This window comes from Zeugodacus cucurbitae, chromosome 6 (genome assembly GCF_028554725.1).
Source record: "Zeugodacus cucurbitae isolate PBARC_wt_2022May chromosome 6, idZeuCucr1.2, whole genome shotgun sequence".
NCBI lineage: Eukaryota > Metazoa > Arthropoda > Insecta > Diptera > Tephritidae > Zeugodacus > Zeugodacus cucurbitae.
Window position 1 is genome coordinate 66618852 of NC_071671.1, and position 25733 is coordinate 66644584.

A 25733-nucleotide genomic window follows, 5' to 3' on the forward strand; every position below is an offset into this window, starting at 1 on the left:
GAAATTTAAAAATGTTTGCCAGGTGCTTTGAGATGGGCTTGGCAGTGAATTTAGAGTGAGTTTTAGATCAAACTTAGAAATTTACCTACATCGTGAAAGCTCTTTCGACTTCCAACGTCATCCAGAGACCTTGTTTTTAACCTCAGATGGGGTTAACCACCTATGGGGTTGCACGAATTTTCTTCTCCCTGTACCGGAATCCAAAAGTTTACAACAACAATTCAATTGCCGTAAAATTTTTAGATTATCAAACATTCTAGTAGTTCACTTCTTCGACAAACTTACATGCGAACCACCCATTACCCCATCAGATTACACTTTTTTTGATAAACTCGTAAGTTCATCAACAAAACTGACCAACGTTTACAAAGTCACAGCGTCATTCTCACACCAGCACAGAGACTCAAACAACGAGACATTCATCCAAGCACAATCACTCGCTCATAACAACATAATAAACAGCCAAACTCACAGCGGTTAAAACGTGTCTTCTGCCGCGCTTGTAGCTGTCAATGCGGCGCACAGCGGCTCTCACTTTGCGTTTGACTGCCGACGGCGGACGGCCGACGTCTCGCTGCTTGGGTCACTGACCACAGACACACCGGGCGTTGGGTAGCGAGCGCCGACTGCTGGCATGATCGGTCGACCAGCCTGCCGGACTCGCCGTGATGGCTGTAGTGTGCTATCTGGTTTGACACGTCTGCCGTCGACTGCACGTACTACGGCTGGACTGACCGGCTTCGCTACAAACAGACACAGCCACACTTATGTAGACAATGCCGCGCGCACCGCATGTTCATGGCGCTGACGTTGCTCCCGGTTGTGTTGGTCTAAATGCGTGCGAGTGTGTGTCTATGTGTATCGAGTGCCCCAGACAAGTTGGTAGATGAACCGACTGGCAGTCAACAGTTGGCCAAACATGCGAAACAGCGGGGCTTCTGCTGCCATCTTCACAATCTACCTACACTCTTTTGTTGCTCATTTTCACTAATGGCTTTTTTAGTTGTTTTCTTTTTCTGTTTTTCCGTTTTTTTTTCGTCTTTCATTCAATCAAATTACTGTTCTTTATTGCCTGTACGTTTTTTTTGTCGCTTCGTGCTGTTTTGCTCACAAGTTTCTTGATTCCTTATTAATGGCAATGTAATCATAATTATAATTGTATTTTGTTTCCATTTTATTTGCCTTTTGATCCGGTTTTGCTTAATGTCAGCGTTGTTTTTTCTTAAGTTATTATCATTTTTGTTATTATGACTACAGCCGACATATGGTAATTTAATGCTAGTGACACGAAAAATACTTGGAATTTAATTAAAGCAATTGTTCAACTACAATGTATTAAACTATTTTTTTTCCACGAAATGTCAAATTAAATTCAAAATATACATAAAATTATCACATTTTTTCCTCTGCAAATCTACACTCATTTTATATCCAAAATATAGTTATAGCCTTTTCGCACAGCCAAATTAATGTAATACATTAAGATTTTAATTTAGAAACCAGTTTTAGCATTTTACACAGACGGACACTCGATTAACGATCAGCAGGTACATATTTTTGTTTTTGCTGTTCTTAAAAAGATGTTAAGTTTCATCAGCCGATTGTTATTAATTAATAACCAGCAGAGCTGCATTCCACTTTCAACTCGATTTGTATTCGATTAAAAAATAATGTAGTAGAATAAGTTTTTCCTGTTTTATGGTAAATCGATCTAAATTAGGGCCTTAATCGAGAAGGTTAATTGATCAATTAACTCCTGTGCTAAAAAGTAGTTGGATTAGCCCTAATCTACTCCTTCAGATTTTAAACCAACTTAAAAATTAATTTCAACTGAAATGGCACATGTGGATAATTATCAGTTTAATATTAGTCTAAAAATTCCCGAAAGAAGTCTATCTATCCAAAAAAAAAACTATCAAACATTTATTTACGAGTTTATCTGTTATCAAGTTCTAAAAAAGAAAACTATTAAGGTTATATTAGTATTGATTAATATTTAGCTTTCTTTAATTACATAGGAAGTAATGTAACATAATTAGCTAAAACTAGTTATTCTTATAACAAAAATTTCACTAGTTGTACTAGTAGATAAGAAGATGATGGTCTGATCCAACGATTTGCTATAGGTACTGTTGCGTTACTTTAGAAAGTATTCTTTACTATTTTCAAACCTTAAAGGTAACGCTTTGTGCGTTGAATTGAAGACGCCTTCCAATTTTTCTATTTTTCGAACAACGGATCAAATAGTTCGGCGAAGAGAACTCTCCAAGATAATTTCGAGTAATATTTACATCTTGCATTGTGTTGAAGCAACACCGCGCCGTTTGTTCTGCTTTTTCCCGCATGGATAAGGAGGCGAAGCGAATGGGTCTGGAGGTGAATGAGGACAACGGCGAATACCGCAGACGATGGAACGACGAGCTATACGAGTTATACGACGACATTGACATAGTTCAGCGAATAAAAAGACAGCGGCTACGCTGGCTAGGTCATGTTATCCGAATGGACGAAAATACTCCAGCCCTGAAAGTGTTCGATGCAGTACCCGCCGGAGGAAGCCGAGGAAGGGGAAGGCCTCCACTCCGTTGGAGGGACCAGGTGGGGAGCGACCTGGTTGCACTTGGGATCTCCAACTGGCGCCGAACTGCGAAGGAGAGAGAGAGGTGGCGCACTATCGTCGATTCGGCTATAACCGGCTAAACGGTTGCAACGCCAATCACATACATTGTGTTGAAGAAAGATATGGTACAAGATTGGAACTCGTTATGTCATAAACGAAATGAACTGTCAAACGACGTCATGATATATTGTATTATTTTGTCACTTACACACCGTAAAAAGTAGCGAGACTAAGAAGAGATGGGATGGATCTTGTGAATTAATGGAATGATTTTATTAAGTTTTTTTTTCGCTTAATTTACTGGAGACTTTGACAACCACTTCTTCTGGTGTAAGATCAGGAAAGTTTTGTGGTTAATATAGATCCATAATAAAAATATATATTTTCATGGACCGTTAGGACGATGGAACATAAGTGCGATCGGCGAGATATACCAACAGAGTATGGCCAAAAAATGGATTTTTCAGTAACTATATCCTGTAATTAATTTATTATTTTAGAAAATCCCTTTTTCGAACTTCCAAATATTTCGATTTTGTTGGCTAACTTTGAAAATCAGAGAATGCAATTTTTTTACTTTGGTCTGAATCACCCGGAAAAATTATTATTATTTTTTTCAATAATCAGCCGAGTATTGTACAGTGTAATCTATGGGAGAAAACACTTTAAAAAAGATAGTGATTTAGGGGCCTATTAAAACTTTCTAGATACCTCATTTGTCATACATCTATCATTTGACATTTCATCAGTCATCCATGTGTCCATGTTATATGGATATAAGTAATATCAGCGATCGAACTTTTTACGTACTGCCGTACATTAATGCACTCATACATAGCTACAAACATACATCCATATATACATATTTACAGTTATAAGCGATAAAATGTCAAATAGCGCCACAAAACTCGTTAGGCTGCACGGCATGTGGCAAGTGGCAATTTTTTGCTAGATAAATTTATAGCTTAAATGCAGGCATGCACCGTATGTACATACATATGTACAAGTATGTTTTACGTCAAAGCAACAAAAACAAAAAAGCAAACTACAAACTGAAAGCATAAAAACTAGCTAGGAGCAGTTGAATGAATGCAAAAAAGTTGCCAATAACACCAAAGCGCAATCCCATAAATGTCTATGTGTGTGAGTATTTGCGAGAAAACTTGTTAAAATGGCGCCACACGGCACACACGCACACACACACATATGCAACAGCGGTAGCAACAACACATGCATGGCGCTGGTTTAGTGTCGCCACAAATACTGCTTTTCGGCGTTGCCATTTTCTGTTTAATTTGCACTTCGGCAGGATGGGCAGAGAAAATGCATAACTAGCGCATGAGAGAGAGGGAGATGAAGTGAGAAAAACGGAGCTGTTAAATGCATGTAAATCCGCTACTTTGGCTTTGGCTGCAGCTTTGTGGCAAGCTTGCGTTTTATGCATTTTTTTGTTTTTGTATTTTGTGTTTTTTGCTGGTGGTTTGCTCGCTTCGTTATTTGAATAGCTGTATGTTTGTAACGGCAAATTGCATTTTATTTTTTTATTTATTATTTGCAGTTTTTGCTGTGCAACTTGCGAAATGACTCGGCAAAGCAAATAAATTATGGGCGGCATTCAAAAGGTGGACAACAAAAATAAATGAAATAAAACGGAGAGAAATAAATATAAATAAAAATGGAATAAAAAATGCCTGAAATTCCAGTGAATGCGCGCAAATAAATATAAACTAAAAAGCAATAGAATTTACCACAACAATTTGTTGTTCGCAAAGATTAAAACGACCGACCTGCAGCGGCGCTAAGCGAATGGGAGAACGAGAGAACGAGCGCACTGTATAGTACAGCAACAAAGCTGCAAATCTGTTTAATTAGTCAAAAAGCCGCAGCATAAATACAACGCAAAACCGCCAAACGCATTCAACAAGTTCACTAAATAGCCAACCACCAACAACAACAGACTGCCAACAACCACAACGATCAGGCGTTGATACCAATGAGCGTAGGTCAAATTTGAATGCGAGGGAGTTCAAAATATTATCCATTATAAGAGATATAAATAACTTGTGTTTTTGCCAATATTCCATTCACCAAAGCACCTTCTTATGCCTCCTCTTCATCTTCTTTAAAGTGGCAAATTGTAAGAAATATAATCATTCGTGATTATGTGGCGGCTTAACAAGCTCTCCTGTGGTTTTTCTTTTCTAGTTTTTTATTTTTTGTTTTTCGCTAAACTCCCTGTGGTGCCCCGGCAATTGAGTGCCTATTTAACAATTTTAGACTTGATTAATTCATCAAAGTGTTGATTTTAATGATTTGTTGAGTAGCGAGAATTGCGTAATGCTTTATGTAGACACGCAGACACACACAGTACTTAATTACAAACAAAATTACTTGATTAATTGCAGCTGATTAGCGTTGGTTGCCTTTTAATAGCACTCACTATGTGCGCTTTTAGAAAATATAAATCGAGTCTTTCAAACATTATAAAACACTTTTTGTGGGAGAAGAGATACTTTTTGTTGTTTTAATTGTAATAAAGGTATTTAATTTTGAGCTCCATCTTTTCTTAAGCTCGATATCATAGTATAATTTACCACCACAATAGAGTCCTAAAATATTCCTTAGAGAATTTAGAAATATTTATCAATTAACTGAGGATGATGAAATCAATACAGCAAGGTCAAGATAAAGACCTAGAGGTATGACTAGAATCTCCGAAATTCTTATGCAAAGGTTCTCTCGAAGTGCCTCTGATCGTTTGTTGGTCACTCTAATAAGCTAAGCATGTGGTTTATGGATAACACTAACTTTTGATTTTAATCCAATCGTCGAAACAGCTCTCAAAATCGATTTTCGGGATAACCTTGGCTCTTTCGCCGATGTTTCGATGGCCCTTTAAGGTTCTTTTTATACTCTCGCAACAAAAGTTGATAAGAGAGTATTATAGTTTTGTTCACATATTGGTTGTTTGTAACACCCAAAACTAAACGAGTTAGATATAGGGTTATATATACCAAAGTGATCAGGGTGAAGAGTGGAGTTCAAATCCGAATGTCTGTCTGTCCGTATGTCCGTCTGTCCGTCCGTCCGTGCAACGGATAACGTGAGTAAAAATTTAGATATCTTGATGAAACTTGGAACACACGTTCCTTGGGACCGTGAGAGTGTTGCTTTCGAAAATCGGACCACTGCCACGCCCACAAAATGGCGAAAACCGAAAACACAAAAAGTGTCATAACTAAGCCATAAATAAAGCTATGGAAATAAAATTTGGTATGAAGGATCGCACTATGAAGGGGCATATTTGGATGTATTTTTTTTGGGGAAATGGGCGTGGCCCCGCCTCCAAATCGGTTATTTGTATATATCTCGCAAACCAATAAAGCTATATAAACCAAACTTTCTGCAGTCAGTTCCTTTAGGTACCCCATCACACACCATGAAATTAGTTGAAATTGGATAATAAACACGCCAACCTCTATAAACTATATAAATAAAGTTAAATAAATAAATTGCGAGAGTATAAAATGTTCGGTTACACCAGAACTTAGCCCTTCCTTACTTGTTATTTTTGGAATTAGGAAAAAGGGACTCGGAGCCACTCGGCGAATATGCAGGCTGAGGGGAATTCTCGAACAAGCAACGAAGTGTGAGCTTTTAAGAAACGAATATCGCCAAACTCATAAGAACACGTGTAACCTTATTTGGACAATTTGATTTTTAGACAATTGGACATATTTTCATGGTTCAAAGTATTGCTTTTTTCTAAGAAGGAAATGCATATGATTTTTGCTTGAATTGCTTCGCGAGTTCAGTTTTCTAGGCAGAACTGATGTAAATTGTGTTCAAAAATTTAAACGTTACATTTTTCTTCATCCACTTAAGACACTAAAAAAATGCCGATTTGTTTAAGCACTCTTACACCTAGAGTATAATGTCCATTACAACAATTATTTATAGCCACTACTGAAGCAAACTCTACGTTGTTTTCTTGCCTTTTTGTTACATTTATTATTATTATTGTTATTGTAACAAACAAACTTTTATTATTACATTATCAACACCGAATATTTGGACGATTCCATATTTTTATGACACGAGAATTACAAAAGACATGCAAAATAATGTCACACAATAGCAATAAAAGCGATAAAAAATAAATTGAGCGGAAGTTCTTAAAGGCCAACAAATGTTGAATGCTTTTATGGCTGTAAATTGCTATTGTCAGCCTAGAGGTCAGTTAAGACGAAACACAAATGTTTTTAAAGGCCAAATAAAATATTTTAATTTCAATTTATTTTAGTGTATTTTGTATGCTTCTTAACAAGAATTAACCTGTTCCTTTCAGCAAGACAACAACAAGTCACCTTAACAAGTAGAATGGTGGCATAGTGCAGCAGAATATAATAGTGAAGTGCATGAGCCAGAATGAGAATGTAAAGGAAACTGCAAAAAATACAAAAACAAAATGCAAGCGCTCCAACTTGAGCACGTTTTGCCACAATTATTTGCCATTGTTGTTTTTGTCTCCATTCTCCGTACTCCTTGTGCATTGTTCCTCATTTGTCTTTGAATTTTTTTCTGTTAGCGCGCTATTTTTTATTCGCGTCCACCGTCCACCGTCGACGAGTTGGCCATTTAAGTGAACATTTAACTTAAGCAACTTAACTTTTTTCACTCTTTTGTTGTTTTTACTTTTTATTTTTTATTTTATTAAATTTTTTTTTAGTTTTCCAGGCAATTTAGTAAGCCCACTTGGCAACTAAAGTGTAGTTTACAGAGTGAAGGCAATTTGTTTTGGCGCATTGCGGAGTGAGTCGGTTTAAGAATTAGTGGTTGGCGTAATGAAGCAGTGGGTTTACTATTTTTCGAAGAATTCTTTGCTAAAATAAAAACAAAAAAACATTTAAGTCACAAAATATTTAGTTGCAATTCTCTAATCTCGAAATATCGGGATTGGTCATTTTTAGATCACGAAGTTTTCAGTTGTAATTAAATAATCTCGAATTAACGGGTTTAGCAAACTTTGAGTTCACGAAATTTCGGGATTATCAATAATATTCTAAAATTCAGTATTTATACATATTCATATGAGTTTCTCATTCGTCACTGATTTAACTACGAATATATGTATTTGCTTGTCCCTACATATATACTCATGTAAGTAATTGATTAAACATCACATTTATGCTTCAACTATGAATATGCACTGTCAGCTTGACAAGTCTAGGCTGGGCTAGATAAGCCACATTGATTATAAATAAATCGTTCTACATGACACTTTGGACAAGAATTAATTGCATAATACAAACTATATTACAAGCGCTGCAACAGGGGCGGACAGGCGAATGGGCGTGACAAACGAACTGGCGAAAAACCTGCCGGCTTACACACACATACACAGCAACTAACACAATCACACATGGAGCACATAAATATGCCGTTTAGCAGGTTGTGTATTTGCGAAAAACCAGCAGAAAAAGCTTCGAAAACAACAGAGAAGAAAAGCGAGCAAAACAATGACAAAAAAAATCGGCCTTAAGAAAGCGGCTTCAACGGCGAAGAAGCTAAAAATCGTTTAAAAAATGTTGAACTATAAATCAGTTGAGACACTGCAACTGGAAGTGGGCACTCAGGTGGAAGCGTTTGAGTAAGAAATTAGAGTGTAGCAAGAAAATCACAGCATACTCAAGATGAAGAAGTAGTGTAAAGCCAGAAAGCAACAACACTTATGACGATGGTCTTCTACTGTGCGCTAAGCTTATCTTCAGTACTGAGACTTTAGTTTTTTGCCTACGCAGGTAGAGACTACTCTTGATGGGCATCTGAAGCAGAAATTACGGCTTTAAAGCTGTCCAATGAAAAAAAGTATTTTCCCAAATCACTCGTAAAGTTACTGCAACAAAAATACTGAGGTGACACAAGCAAGCAATCAACAATACCCAGGAGGCATCGAATATTTTGTAAACATAATAAATATACATATATAAATTAACAAATTAACAGAACAGAACGGAGATCAAATATGTTTTCAAACACGACCAACCATTATAGGTGTCTTCTCTTCATTTTATTGGCTTTCCAACCATTTTAAATTATAAAACTCTAGTCAAACCCGAGTTGAAGAAGTTCACTGAAGTGACAGCTAATAATACACGAATTCTAGAAGTCAAAAGAACTTAGAATAGATTGGCGTATCGAACAAGCAACTGAAATAAATCGAAGAAAGGTACACCAGGTGTACTACTTTAAACGGGATATGCTCCTTTATTTTATTACTGACTGACTATATATGACTAGATTGTTGTTCACTTGTAAATTTTTTATAAGAGAGTAGAGCTTAAGCATAACCGGCTTTTAATTCTGAGAAGAGTTGCCTTGATAAAAGAGTTTAATTCGTGAATAAACTCTAAACCTATCTCACTTCTTCGGTACTCTTTTTAGTACATCATCACTTTCAAGCCCCAACATTTTTTGGTAATGTTAATAAGTAATTCAAAGTGTCTTTTGTTTCTAAGAAATGCTTACTAGATGACTTTCATGTGTATAATGAAGAATTTTTGTATTTGTAGACTATCAACTAAACGCTACTATTTACATCTTTTGCATTACTTTATAAGCGCTTTTCTTAGTAAGCTACTTATTTTGACTTTTCGACTTTTAAATAGCAGGCACAAGGGTATTATAATTTGGTTCACTTAAAATGGAAATAAGAAAACGGTAAAATAACTTTAATATTAAATAAGTTTCTTTTGCTTTCATTCTTGATAAACTGTCTTCAAAGAACACTGTTAACTGCCAAAAGAGTAAGTGAAATCAACTTAGTGAAAGGTGAATTATTAATGTAAGACATTTAAGAAACTTTATGGGATTTCAGAATTTTTATAAAATTCATTTTCAAATTATTTTAGAGTGTTTATAAATAAAAAGAAAATTAGAAATATTTAAGCAAATATATATTTTATATCAAATTGAGAGTTCAAAGCTTCTGCAACTACCCTTATGACTTTGTGTATTGTCGTTTGCTTTGCATTGATTTATGCCTGTCTTGTGTTCCATTTTACTTTATTGAGAAAAAAAAATGTGAATCAGTAATACGCGCCATTTGTCAAAGGAAACCGCGTTGCACAAAAGTAGTACACAAAATAACTGTAAAATATGAAATTTTACACGACAAAAAACAGGATATTACTTAAAACGCGAATAATATGCAATGTCCCCTGCATGACTGTATGAATATGTATGTATGTGCTTATGGGAGTGTGTGTGAAATCAAGCAAACAAAGTGCTCATTGTAACATTCATTATTCGCCTTTAGTTGTTGTGCAACGAAGCGGCGCAGCGCCTCCACTGTGCCTTTGTATGCAATGCCACCCCACACACACACACACCATGGGGAGTTGGTTGAATATGGGAACGCGCCTCCTGAGTGTTGCGTGTGCGACCGGTGGCAGCGAGCTGATTGTCATTGCACAAACCCTCCAAATGCTGCCAAAACCACTTTGATTGATTGTGTCTATTGTGTTTTTCGCCACTACACTCACTGCAAGCGCCTGCAAGAGTGAGTGTGTATGCATATGTTCAAGCATAGATAACTGCTGGTTGGTGGCTGGTGGCGCGAAGAAATTTTAGCAAAATTAAAAATGGCAAATTTCTAACGAAAAGTGCACGCGTCGTTGTGTGTTAGAACTGTATGTGTTTGTGTGTGTATGTGCTCGCAAGTGCTTTGTCAGTGGCATGAAAAATTATGTCGTTGAAAATAAATTTAGATGGGTTTGCAATAATTTTCCATTGTGGAAGTTAAGTGCCCGACAAATAAGGCAAAAGTCATTTTTCAATTTCTAGCTGTCGCTGTACTCAATGAAATAGCATAAATACTTAATGCTTCTGCAGAAATTATATACTCACATACATATGTAAGCATGTAAATAATTTCAAAAATTCATGAAAATCAACAGACTCTTAACTGCTTACAAGCATAAGTGCCCTTTCGGAAATATCGGTTTAAAGTGACTTAACACGAAAGACAGCTTAACCTGTTTCTACTAAATAATGAAAAATTTTATTTAGAATCTTGTCAAATTAGATGTATTAATAAAGAATCATAAAAAATACCGATTTAAAGTCACTTAACAACCAAAACAGCTTAACTCGATTCTACACAGATTTGAAAAATTTCTTTCGAAAACTCATTTCAGTGTCTAAAATCATATTTTTTTATATGAATTTTATGAATTTGTAAAATTTCTAAATTTTCGAATATTTTTACGCCATCACATCACTCAAAATATACTTTTCAAATGCTAAATTCGAATATGAATTTCTAGCTTCAACTAAATATGTTTCGAACTTTCGCATGAATGACATGTTAATACATAAAATGTTTATTACTAAGCTGCCAGTGTAAGCTTCTTAATTTATTTCATACAAAATTCGTCAAAACTTTCGACATAAAATTTGATTCCTACACTTTCCACACTTTTTTCCTGCGTCATAAAAGTAATTACTTACAGTTCTAGCTAAAAACACATACACATTCACATACATATATAAGGACATGTTTACACACATGCCAAACAATATTGACAATTTGCATGTCATTTAAACGCAAGATTACACAGCAATATTCTGCTTTACATAGCACACACACATACAAACATGCAAACAAAATTAAAAAAACACCACACTCATACATACACATATGAGCTTGTAAATAATTTGACATATGCGCTTGTGTCAATCGCAAAAGTTTGAAAGCCGCCTACACGCCGCCGCCACCCTTGGGAATACAACGAACTTCCCAACGAATATATTTCTATGAATTTCCATTTGTCATATATTATATAAAAACACACACATGCATACCTACAGGCATCTCTGGTAATCATGTGTCTGTGTTTAAAGCGAAAACTCCTCCCAGCAAATGCTGCTGCCGCTTATTTTAAAGACACTTATGTATGTGTCTACTAGCGCATATGTTTGTCTATATTCGTTAGATAATTTATTCTCTTTCCCTTCATTGCTCACATCCTTGCGCAGCTACCCTTCAATTAAAATAAAAGCAATTTAAACTCACTTGTTTTCTATTTTAGCAAACGAGTTGTGTCAGCAGTTGGAAAACATAGCTTCGTAAGCAATTTAATAATATTGTATTATATATATATAACTAAAGTGTCTAATCCTTATAATCTCTGCGAGCTACTGAATTGTAAATGTAAACTAGACTTAAAGCTTACGGATTTCCATGTAAGAAACAATTAAATCAATAAGCTCATAAGCTGGTCCATAATTGCTGCTCGATTGCGTTGCTTGCGTATCAGCCAGGTGACAGAATTATATTTTGATTTTTTTGCCCTTAAAGCTGAGTTACATTATTTAATGTTTCAATTTTGAAATTCTTAAGCATGATAAGCTATAATCTTTGAAATTAATTTAAATATTGTCCTAAATGTAGGCAACGATTTGCTTTTAATATACTCAATAACAATTAAATGTAGCCTACATCCAGGCGATGCAATAAAAATATATTTTACTCAAATTTACTTCTTCTCTCTTACAGATTTGTCACAAAATGTTCTCATATACAGAACAACAACACAGTGAATTACTTGCAGTCATTATCAGCATAAAAGTTAAGGTAAGCTACAGTGTTACTCAGCAATTTTCACCTCAAAGCAATGTAAGCTGCTTTATAAAAAATAGAAAAGCAAAATTAAATAATATTTTTTTTCGGTTTTAATGCGTTTTCTAATAATATAATAAGTACTTTATTTTAATTGGCGCTTCGTCTTGCTTTCTTTCTTTACGTCAATACCATTATGTGAAAATTTACATTCTTTACGGGTATAAGATTACCAGCGAAATAGAAGACACCTCATCTCATTGTAGGTCGTTTGTCTGTAGCAATGCGAAATTAAAATAAGTTTACTCAGCATTTAAGTTTCATATTTTTCACGCTAAGACTTTACCTTTCAATTAGTACATTCACTGCGACTATTTACGTTCTACTCTTCATAAGCCAGCTGCGACATCGCCAAAAGAGAAAAGCATTTAAGTAGTAAACAAGATTGCAGACAGCAGTGGCAGCGCATTATATGTGCTACATATATATCTAATTCTATATCAGAATTGTTAATGCGAAATCGTTTAGTGAAATTCTTTTCAAAATCTGCACTTTCTTTTAACTATTTAAGTAAGCTGTGTTTACAACAAAATCTTAAAAAAATATATATATGGAGTTGAATATACTCCAATGCTTTTCCAAGTTTTTTTTTTGAAAGTTTTTTATACAAAAAATTATCAAAACGTATATCGGATAGATGGCGCTGAAAATTTTGCACAGCAAATATTTATTTAAAATTCATTAAGTGAGAAATATATTCAAGCGCTTTTCATACACTCAAATTCAGTTCAACCTTGTTCCTCAAATACCTTCCATCGCTCAAATTCTAATCACTGAAGAGTAAACCACACTTTTGAAACGCTCAAAGAGCTTTTATGGCAGTTACAAGTGACATCCACAGAGGTAATAAAGGTAATGCCATTATAAGTAACAAACAATAAAGTAATTTTGTTAATAAATCATAAAATAATATAAAAAAAATTTTCTCAAACGCACAAAAATGCAAATGAAATTTCTTACATATTTTAATTTATGTGACATGTTATGGCAAAGTGATCCTAATAACCACACATACCTAAAAAAATATCTGAAGGATCTATGCTTGCAAGTAAAGCAATGCAACTTGAAGTTGAGTAAAGACAAGCATGCGTTGCATAAATTTGCATAGAACGAGACACATACTTATACTTGAGTTGTTGGAGAAGAAGCTGCGTCAACTGCTGTTGCGACATGCCATCACAGCTAACAGCCAAGCAGTTGAGCGCAAAAACATAAGCAGTGCAAAAGTTCGAGAGACAGTGGTGGGGTTTATAGAGAGAAAGGAGTTTTCAAAATATCTAGTGCCAAAAAGGGGGTACAGACTAAGTTATAGATACTCTAAGCGAAGTGGCTTAATTGAAATGTTGCATATTGGAGCTTACTTTTCATTAAAACATTTTTTCACTCCGCGCCAAAATGTAGGCAACGTTTTGTTTTAAAAGTGTTCTAAGTGATCTTTTCAAACAATTGTTCGATCATTGTTGTAAAATGCGGTTAAAATATCAATTTAGGCTATATTTTAGTCATCATATCCATAATATTTGTGAAAAATATTTCGCAATATCAGTTATATTGGTCTATAAAATCCTTCTTCAATTAAAATTTCAAAGTCTCAAGACCAGTCAAGTAAGCCAGAGCGATTCACTTATTAAATCCCCCACTGTCTCTGCGTTTCAGGGATTCACCACAACCATCAATGCATCATTTTCCACCACTTGCCGGCACCGACATCCGTTGGCATTTGCGTCACTTAAGGGAGGAATTTGAATTTCTTGCAACACTTCAAAACGCTGTGAAGCAACACTTGTGCCGCGTTAGAAGAAAGCAAAGAGATAAAGAAATGAGACAAACAAATAAACTGCCACCGCCTGTTAACCCGCAAATAAATGTAATTTCTGTTTGTGCACACTTTTTGTGTGTCGGAGTTGCAGCTTTGTTGCACATTGTAGACAACACGAATAGCCAGCGGCTGTGGCTGCTTCAGCTACAAACTTACTTCTGCATGTCCCAGCTTTTGCGGCTGCTCAAGCAGTTACTGTTTTGTATTTGTTTTTTTTTTTTATTTTTATTTTCATTTCATTTCTCTCTGTTGTATCTTTGTTAAGCCTTCAATAATCTAGAGGGCTCCCGGTGTGAGTCAAACACAGCTGTATGCAGCCAGCAAATCTGCCATCAGTTTAATTGCGTGCGGTTTTCCTATGCCAGTGCTGCTGGAGCGCACTCAAGCAAAAAACAAGACAAATAAAATAAAAATAAAAAAACTTTCAGAAATATATGCAACCAACTCATTTCATGTGGTATTTATGCAAAGGTTGCAGCATCACGTGCTGACTACACAACACTCACACACTCACACACTCACACACTCACACACTCACACACACACATACAAACATACTTGTACCCAGCAGCTATGATTTTAAGCCTTAAGTAGGAATTTCATGCTCATTGCATGCATCGGAACTTCTCGGCGCAAGGCCTGGAAATATTTATGCATATGACATATGTAGATATGTATGTATGTGTGTGGACATATAAACACTTGTATCCTGCGACTTATCTGCCGGCATTACGTTTGCATTTGCGTGCCAAATGAGGCAGCTGGTTAGGCCGTGGCTCACACAACTCATGGCCACATCTTTATATGAAGCAACCAAGCAACCAAGCAACCAAGCAGCCAGCCAGGCAGGCAGTCAACAAGCCAACAACAACACAACGGCTTGGAAGCGACAAAGTCAACTTGTTGTTGTTAAATTCATAAAGCTGTCACATTACATTGCTGTGCGCCTGTCTTTGGCCCTGTGGCATGTGGCAGGTTGTGTTGCAGGCACACCACTTTACAAACACACATACATACACATGTATAAACGAACACGTGTAAGCGCAAATTTAAATGTGTTTGTGCCAGCACAATTGCGTTAAAAAAGTACATCCTGCTGCAACGGCATCTCCGCATCCTGTGCTGCGCTATGCTGTGCTATGCTATGTTGTGTGCCACGTCTGGCTGATGAGCTGCATTTGCGGTGTCCTCCATTTATGACAACTCTGCTGTACGGCGGCGCAGCAAAAGGACATTGCTATGCGCACATTTTATATCACACAGCCTCGACACTGGCTCACACCAGCTTGCTAGCTTCACGACATGTATGTGCTGGAAGAAAACGTACAGAAAACACAGCATAATGTTCCTGCTTACCGCTGTAATGTCATTTTCTTGCATTCATATCTACCTCCACCTCCACCTTCCTTTCCATTTCATGCCATTCCTTTACAACTCGTTGATATCCTTTGCATTTGCATTTGCGTGCATTTCCTTTGGGCTCCCTCCCTTTACACCATTTCATCATCATCGTAGAATTATTTTTATGTATATGCCATGTGTATGCTTGTGTCGGCGTTGGCTGACTCTCAATTTCTCTCCACTGCATCGTTTCCGTCTGTCATTAACACATCATTTGCCATCGTTAACCGCTCGGGTGAATGCTTAAAGTACTTCCTCTCTTTAATTGGCGACGCTTTCGTTCTTAAGTAATTTAAATCGTAATGACTGAAATTGAATGTTGTTTATACACACACACACACACACACATACACTTGTACTCATATGCACTTGTGTGTGTGCGATCTCATGAAAATGAGTTGCACTTTCGCTTGTGAATTTAATTTCCTTTCTGTAGTAATGGTTGATTTCTGGTATTCTTTATGGGAAATTATGTTTATGTTTTTTAAGAAATTTATTGATCTTCTTAATAGTGAAGCATATATATTCAAGGTAATAATTTGAACTTGAAACAAATTGATCGACAAATGATATACCACTATTAAATTAGCTGGGAAAATCTTCTTATGAATTATTGGTTACAAGGTTAAAGAACACTTTTCACTTTTATTTAATATTGAGTTCCCAAAAATTTATCAAAAATGTTGCCTACATTTCGGCGCAATGGACTAAAATTTTAACCAGCAAAGAAATGTTGAACATTTTTGTTGCAATATTCAAAAATTAAAAACAAGAATAATAAGTAAGGAAAGGCTAAGTTCGTGTGCAACCGATCATTTTATATTCTCGCAATTCATTGATATATTTTTATTAAGATAACACACAATTTGACCCAATTTGAAAGTCCTATAATTAGGTACATGAGAGCTAGGGCAAGTTACACTATTAGAAGAAAAATATTTCCTCTAAATTTAATTAATATATCTGAGAGATTTACCGAAATTTTCGCTGAAAAATTACCATGGGGCACATATTCGATATTCGGGGCTTTGAAAAGTTATAGTCCGATTTCGACAATTTTTCACAAGTGATGCCACAGATCATATACAGTACTTGTGTAAAGTTTTATTTCGCTATCTTCATTGGTTCTTTATGTATATATTATAAAGTGAAGGAATAAGATGGAGTTCAAAATTGAGTTATATGGGAAGTTGTCGTGGTTGTGGACCGATTTCAGCCATTCCACACGTGTCATCAGGGAATGAAGAAAATATTATATACCGAATTTCATTCGAATCGGTCGAGCAGTTCCTGAGATAAGGTTTTTGACTCATAAATGGGCGATGCCACGCCCATTTTCCATTTTGTAAAAAAATCTGAGTGCAGCTTCTTTCTGCTGTTTCTTCTATAAAATTTAGTGTTTCTAACATGTTTCATTAGTAAGATAACCCACTTTTAGTAATTTTCAACATAACCTTTGTATGGGAGGTGGACGTGGTTATTATCCGATTTCAACTAATTTCATGGTTTGTGGTGGGGGTACGAAAGAGAACCGACTACAGAAAGTTTGGTTTATATGGCTTTATTGGTTTGCGAGATATATACAAATAACCGATTTGGGGGCGGGGCCACGCCCACTTTCCCAAAAAAAATTACATCCAAATATGCATCCAAATTTGTTCCAAATTTAACCTTTAAAACTTTATTTTTGACTTAGTTATGACACTTTATGTGTTTTCGGTTTTCGCCATTTTGTGGGCGTGGCAGTGGTCCGATTTGCCCATTTTTGAAACCAACTCTCTCACGGTCCCAAGGAACATGTGTTCCAAGTTTCATCAAGATTTCTCAATTTTTACTCAAGTTATCCGTTGCACGGACGGACGGATAGACAGACATTCGGATTTTGGCTCGTCTCGCCACCCTGATCATTTTGATATATATAACCCTATATCTAACTCGTTTAGTTTTATGACTTACAAACAACCGTTATGTGAACAAAACTATAATACTCTCTTAGCAACTTTTGTTGCGAGAGTATAATTAATATTTGGGTAGGAAGAGAATTTATACATATATGAATAATCCGAAAGCTTCAGTTTTGTATCCAAAGTTACCCAAGAGGGTTCATACTTCGTGGAAGCACTGAAAATATAGAGGCAAATTTTTTGACACCATGGATCGCTCAGCTTACGACTTACAGTTTACAGTGAAAAAAATTGCGTATCCCTAAGGACTAGGCGTATTCTCGCAAGGTTTTCTGCATTCTACGATTATTTTAGAGATGAAACTGGAAATTGGAGTGAGGATACCATTGGAGTGCTTCAGGTAAATTATATAGCATTCTTCGTCCTTCTCGATAGTTCGTTCAAACTCTTCAAGCATCCGATGACGGATATCATAATATTAGCGCAGATACAACAGACCGTCAAGGCGTTGTGTATTTGACGGATCCCTTTATATAGAAAGAGATGAAATTGGGAGACATGCCGTGTATTTTAAGACAGGTTATGGTCGCTTTCATCACAAAGGCCATGACCCATCCCACGACCAAAGATTTTAGCTTCTCTTCTTACCTATTGAAAACGTTTTGTCATATAAGGAGGGAATCCCAGGGATCGGTTTTAAAGAATACATCACAGCTATTGAAAAGACATGTTGGTGGTCAATCCCTGCTGAAGGAAATGGTTCTTAAGATTTTTCTCGGATGCTCCGAAGCTTGACAGGAGGTTGATGTAGGCGTCTACTGTTGGAAAATAATATTTTTACCAGCTTTACCTATATACATACTACATTAGAATATGCTCTAATATTAGTCAAGCAATGCTTCATAAATTATTTCAGAATTTATTTTTTTAATTCTATGCATAACCAATTACTTAGTCTCACTTCCTCATAAACAGCCAAGACACATGTACAACAGGATTACTTACACGCGCTAAGCTCATCCGCATCTAATTGGCACTTGCAACTTCATCGCTTCCGCTGCTCTTCTCACCACTTCAACGGTAACAGTAGTAACTTTGGCTTTTCACTTGACAGTTAGCACTAAAAAAAAGTGCGGCAGCGAAAATTAGTTGCTTACTTTATATTAAAATGCATAGAAACGCGCGTGTGTTGTTGGTTTTTCGGTTTAAGCTTTAATTGCATTTTATTTGCCTGCCTGGTGTCTGCTAGAGCGCAATCTATGCTGGTATTAATGCACTAAACTGCGGTACTTTTTGCATGCGCTCACTTGTATGGCGACACGGCGTATACGCAACACAAGCGACTATCGACGTTAGGCTACATATAGACACAGTTGCATAGCGATACAGCGTCGCCGCGTTTCTCAAATGGCAACAACTTCAAAGTGCAGCAGTGTAGAAGGAAGTTGTATGCCACAGGAGACAGTTAACAAATGCAAAACTTCGCCGCGAGCGCCGAGTAAAAATGCATAAAAAAGATATAAAACAACAACAACAACAAGCAGCTAGTGCATGAGTTGCACAAGAAGTGCAGCGGCATGTGGCATGCGGCAGTTGCAAGAGTTGCCGCCGCACAACACCAACTATTTGCCCTCAGGTGCGCCACTCAAGCACTCACACACACACATACACAAGTACATACATGTGTCTGCATATTGTGATCCTTGTACTTGCATAATCAAATCGCTCGTTAGTTGCTTACTTTACTTTACTTTGCTTTGCTTTGGCTGTCGCTGCCGCGCTCGGCGCATTTTGTAAGCCTAAAGGATGGTTTTAATTTGTTGCAATTGTGCACAAAAACCACCGTTACTCACTCTCTCTATGTGTGCAAGTGTGTGTGTGCCTTTGTGCGAGTAGGCGTATATTTATGCGCCTTCAACGCCACCGCGCTGCCACTAAACCCTGTCGCTGGAGTTCATTTATCTCGCGAGCACTTGCTGCGTCACTCTAGAAATGCTTCTATATATGTGTGTGTGTCTGTGCCTCAACGCGCGTGCTAGTGGGCGTGCATGTGGCACGGCATTTGTGGAAAACAGGTGACAGCGACAACAGCGGGCGCGGGAGGCAAAGTATTTGCGGCAATCAGCAGGCGTTCTTTGCTCTTTCCGCTCACAAGTGCTAGATGCTTGTGGTTGATAGATATCCACTCACACTCCTACACTCAACCACAACCGCCTTTGGTTTACTCAGCTTCACTGTGTGTTGGCGTTTGTTTGATGACTGCCAGCACTGTAGCATTGTGGCGATGTTGAGCTGAGTGCAATGAATTTTTAATTAAATTTATCGGTAAACAAATCAAAAGATAACAAATGAAATTAAGAATCAAAGGCGAAAGCTTAACTTCTCAAGTCGTTGTTGTGCTTCCTTTCTACAGGATGTGGTTTGTAATTGTAATAAAAGTACGAAGCCACGAACACAAAGACGTGGGCACGCGCCATTTTGTGAGCAATGACTCAGCGGTTGCTGCTTTAATTGTTTTAAAATAGACTAGTTTATAATTTTAAATTAAGAATAGGAATAATTTAGTATTAGTACATATTTGAGAATGCTCAATTACGAGCTTAATATACGAGAGTATATTCAAGTAGAGATCTTGAGTTTAAATCAAGGTCAAAACCAATTTTTTGGGGAAGTTGAGAACACTCTCGGAACTGGAAAATCCAATTTCCAAAAAATTTCTCTGACGCTCTGAGAAGTATAGTGCCTCCATATGTGTGTCGCCATCAAAATATGATCCCCAAATATGTTGTCAAATTCAATTATAATGCTAGAAATCTCGAGGTCGAGACATCTTTCAATACTAAAATTGTAATGAAATTGTAATCGCTCTCGATTGAAAGCACTTCTTGGTTGCTCATATATTTCCTATTAATTTAGAAAATCCGCTTAATCCTAAATTTACTAAATCGAAAAACGACAGCAACATTTTTCGTCTCATGCACTTAATTGCTGTGTATTTATTTCACTAGTTTGAATGCAATGTTTTGAATGGAGTATGCGGTATGCAATATAAAAATTACTTTGTCTAGACAGGAGACAAAGTAGGAAACGACATGCGATGTGCCACGTATGCTGGTTGTGGCTAGAGAGTATCATCAACACACTTTAATAAATGTGCATGGATGTGAATGTATGTATTTATTTGTGGCTACCCAACCGGAAATAGTTAGTGGGCGACAAGTGTTAACCCGATTAAATGATATAAGTAATGTAGGATCTGAAGCCTTATGAGCGGAAAAGAGCTTTGGTGCTCTGAAATGTATTAAAAATCTTAGTTTGATCTAGTTATGGTGTTTCCCTGAAGCATTCAATTCTCTAGAGTCGGTTTCTGAACCGTAATTCGCCCCTTAAAGCCTCAGACCTATATAATGGTTAATAGATCTTTCCCTCCTTGAAAAAATTGTTTCTCCCAAAATTTTTAATTTTTTGTATCTGCTTTCTTATTTCATTATTAAATGTATATTACAAACCCATATAAGATTTCCTACAGGGTATAAAAGCTTAAAATATAATTGTTTCTACGATGACCTCAGAAACAACGCCAACAGAAAATAAACACAGAGTAAACAATTTCAACAAGTTAAAGACATATCTGTGAATGCAATCAAAATTTAACAGCCATAGATGACCTGTAGGAAATTGAGATATTCGAGTAAAGTCTCTGATTTATCGAAATAACTATGTTTTATGAATTTATGGCGTTGAAAGGTCTACATAACTCAATTACTGGAATATATTACTAAAATTTATAATATTTCATGAAGTATTGTTTTTTTTTTCAAAAATATATATTTTTTTAATTTGCAGAAAAAGTTTTCTATCTTAAACTAATTGATATCAATCACTATTTCTAAAAAACAATATCGTAAACTATCCTAAAACAAATCGAGATCTTTTGTATTTTATCATTTCCTACAGGGTCTTCACTCACAGCCATATAATAAACAAGAGTCGCATGCATTTCCACTGCCTTGTAGTGTCTTTTCAATTTTGCGCCCCTTGAGCTCTCATACACCACTCTCTAATATCACGCAAAGTGCTCGTGTGACAATGTGAAGACAGTCTCACGCAAACTTCATGGCGCAAGGATAACGACTCTACAGACTACGCAAAGTCATTTAATCTAATAGTTAAAGTTTGTATGCTTCACCGAAAAGCAAAAATGTATTTAACATTTTTACGCGTATTTTAAAAGTTAGCAAAAAAACAAAAATGTGTACCGTTATGCAAGTACTTGAACTTAATGAAAGACTCATAACTGCATACTTGGCTCTCTGCGCTTTTTGTATGTTTGCTCATTTCGCTGGCTTTGACTTTTGCTACTTTGGCTTTGCCTTTGCTATAGCTTTTAATTAGTTTGGGATGAAAAAAATTGTTATGTATATGGATTAGAGTGCATATATGTAAGTTTTAGCTTGGCGAAATGCAAAATATTAAGAGTACTTTTTTTTTGAATATGCGTGACCTTTTGACCTTTAGAATAGTAATTTACTATATTTTTTGTAAGTGAATTTTATTCGGTACTTATTATGTTATATTATAGAGAGAGAGAGAGAGAGAGAGAGAGAGAAAAGAGAGAGAGAGTTTAAAATTAGCTGTGCAAAAATCGGTTATATTTGTATTGAATTCTGAGATCACTAGACTTCCGAGCGTTTCAGAGTTAGAAATTGAACTTTCAAGTGAACTTTAAGCTTTCCATGGAGCTTTAAGCTTTCACAAAGCTCATCAGTTATTCGAAGGTGGCTTAAAGTCACATCAAGGGTGTTCAGTTCACACTCTTTGTATTATTCCAAGCAATGTTGATCTTTGAAGTGAGCTTTAAGCTTACCATGGAGCTTAAATGGAGCTTTCGATTTCAATATTCACCGAATTCATCACACACATATTCGATACAAAATTTGATCTTTCGCCATAAAAAAGTTACTCAGTTATTCGTAGGTGGCTTAAAATGCCACAAAATACTTTCAGTTCACATACTTTGTATTATTTCCAAGCGAAGATAAGCACCATATTTGTATATGCCAAACCTCAAATCATAATTCTAAGTACTGTCTGCCTAAAACTGTCACAAATAAGATATTTTCGAATTTGTGTCAACGAAATCCTCTCCATCAATTTACTTTAATCTCGCCTTCATTGCTTTGCGTCAATTTCACCTTCGTCTAAGCTACCTAGAAGAGCAAAAACGAGACACCAAAAGAGAATGACATAAAATAAGCAATATAAGATGCTTAGCAGACACTAACTATAAGGAGATTGTACCAAATTCAAACACACACAATCATATCGACATATAGTACATAACTGTTAGGTACAGACACACATACAAAATAGGAGAGCCTTTTGGAGAAGAAACTTTTTAGACAGAAGTTAGAAGTATAAATGCTCGACAGGAAGTTGATAAAGAGGGAAAATTGTTGCAGTAGCAGAATAAAAAGGAATAGTCAATGAAGTATTTTAAATCAAAAGAAGATAACGTTTACTGGCCAGCACGAAGGACATACAGAAAAAGAAATTAAGAGATAAACGGCAGCTGGGATATGACCTCATAGAGTCGTTTAGAGTAGATGAGGGTGTCAAATCTTGTAGAAATAAAATAAGGTGAATTAAAAATAAAAAAAAAAGAAAATATTAGCACTAAAATGGACCCAGCTGCTTCTTCTAAAGATGTTGTGCGTCTTAGAACTGCTTGTAAACAGTCTCTCAATAACTGATAGACTTTTGGAAAAGCTTCCTCTTCTTAGACTACGAAGCTTTAAGTTACCTATATAATATAGTTTTAAATTTAAATAAATTCTCCAAATTTTTTTGTTCCCACCACTAACGGTAACTTTATTTACATTTCTTCTCATATCAGCATCATAACAACTTTTGCGCTGTATTTACTCAACTATGCCAAGCACATAAGTGAAATTATCTGTTGATTACACGTTCACCGGCAAATCATTAGCGCCTAAGCATACTTGTGCAGTAATTACAAGCTAAGCTTTGGCGCTGAGAAAGTGTTACGACGGTCTGTAAGCAGCCGTGGTAGATAATCAAGGCCAAATAGATTACTGTTTTATACACTTAAAACCGTTAGCGTTAGCGTGAATATATGTATGTAGAGTCACACATAAGCACATATAGAGTTCTTCTAGGTGTGTGCGGCAAATATGCCTTGCGGCTTCTAATTCTACTTACAACAACTTGGTGGTGCTCTACTCGCATTATCAACATTTTAATTGCTTTTGCTGAGGAAAGTGTTGAGAATTAGCGTTGAAGATGTTGTGCTACTTTTCTGCAAATACTCGTATACATATAAGTACATTATATTTAATGAGATTTTTTGCGTGGCTTTGAAAACCGCTAAGGAAATTTTAAGTCAACACATTACACGTGCTTAACTTAATTTACTTAGATACAATTTTTAAGTTTTTGAAATTTTTTGTATTATATACATAATTGTATTTTTAAAACAGGTGGCAACGCTTTTTGGTAAAAATTTTAATTCCATATTGTGGGATTTTCTGTACAATGATGGTATAAATTTTTTTTGTAATATTTAATTAAACAAAAATTTTAAGCATCTGGCAACTCTCCACAAAAATTACTTTCAGTTGTAAATTTTTGAAGCCGCTACAGTTTGATACCCATACCTTAAGTATTAATTAAAACACGAAACATGCGAAGATCTTAAATTATACGAGATAATACCGAACAACCCCTAAGAGCTTATTAAAAGCTTATTCAACCCGTTCAGACTTCACTAGGGTATACCACATTTCGTAGACTCAGAACTTTCCAAGTTTTTACTATCATTAACAAACTCTAGGCCAATAGCTCTTAATTGACCAGTTTAGTAGTTACTTTAGATAAAAGCTTTTCCAAAAGCTTTCTACGGCCATCCCTCAATAGACTTTTAAATATTTAATTTCGTTTAGAAATCTGTTTAAATTTGTATACCCACATTACGAGCATACAATTTATTTCCCTAAAGGAAAAAGGCATTTAAACGAGCGCACATGAACTTCACATATGTCAAGGGAATAAAAGCAAAAAAAAATACATAAACACAATTTCTAAACTTTCAAAGTTCGACAAAAAAGCACAAGCAATGAAAGCAAAAACTAAGTTAGCAAACTAAGCAGACAAGCATGCGAATGCGCTGTTGGCCCAAACCTCTTTGAATTAAATTAATTTCGGTATTTTGCTTTATTCACTTAGTTTTTCTTTACTGCCTTTATTTGAATAAATGCGGTAAAGAGAGCGTCTGCACAAAAATGAAAACAACAAACGCAAGGCAAGTATATAAAACTATAATTTGATTTCGTTGACAAGGCGAAAATTTGTGAAAACTTTTAAAAGTCATAACCGTTATACATTAATGGGCCTCATGCGTATGTATGTATATTAAAATGTATATGAAAGCACGTGAAAAGCTCTCGCTGCAGCAATGAAAGCAGACAACATTTATAAAAACAAAAAAAGATACAAAAGTCAGCAAGAAATGACAAATTGAACGAGTCAAGCATTTAATGAGCGACATAAAGTTTTCGACCACAGCGGCTGCAGTCGGCGGTTGGCAGTCTGCAGTCGGCAAGCCACCAGACAGCAAAGTCTACGCAACAGCCACATACAAGTTCCTACCACTTTTGCAAATTCTGAAGCGGAAGTTAATGAGAGCTCACCGCATGCACATATAAATTTCACTTGATTTCTTTTATTAAACTAAGAATTCGTTAGTTTTGGGATGGTTTTCATTAATTTGAGAAAAGATTGAAAGACTTTATTAGTTTACCAGTCTAAGGTGACAAGCCAAATTTGAAACGAATTTGAATCCTGAAATAAGCCAGTACCAATATATAGCAGGAGCTTTTTAAGTCAACACCGTATCCGGAGAGTTAACTTTGGATCAGTGGGCAAAAATTCAACCAGATTTTATTCCTAACATAACGTATCAAGTACTCTCTCTGTGGATAATGAATCTTACGAAGAACTTTTTCATTACATGAATATGCTCGGGGGTATGCTACAGCTACATATGAATGTTTTAATTTATCATACAAATGATATAAGTTCTTATACTAGATTTGAGTTCATTTTGTGTTATACTTTGCTTATATAGAACCTCTATCTTTGGGAGCATCTTACTTCGTGTGGAAGCTTAGAACCACGGGCTAGTTCCATTTTGTTATCCCCGACGTCTCATATATCACATGCTATCGATCACTGTCGATCTAGATACGTCAATACCGGTATCAATTCGAAGATACTGCAAGATAAATT

At 36.0% G+C, this 25733-nt stretch overlaps 1 protein-coding gene across 3 annotated transcripts in view; it reads left to right on the forward strand.

Annotated features, from left to right (window-relative positions):
• The window catches only part of LOC105211703 (protocadherin-like wing polarity protein stan), a 95697-nt gene that overhangs the window by 38599 nt on the left and 31365 nt on the right, over nt 1-25733 (forward strand). For all 3 annotated transcript variants that reach the window (XR_008471751.1, XM_011183284.3, XM_054233393.1), the window contains exon 4: nt 12180-12257. The gene's annotated coding sequence lies outside the window, so the exon portion shown is untranslated. The remainder of the gene's footprint in view (nt 1-12179; nt 12258-25733) is intronic.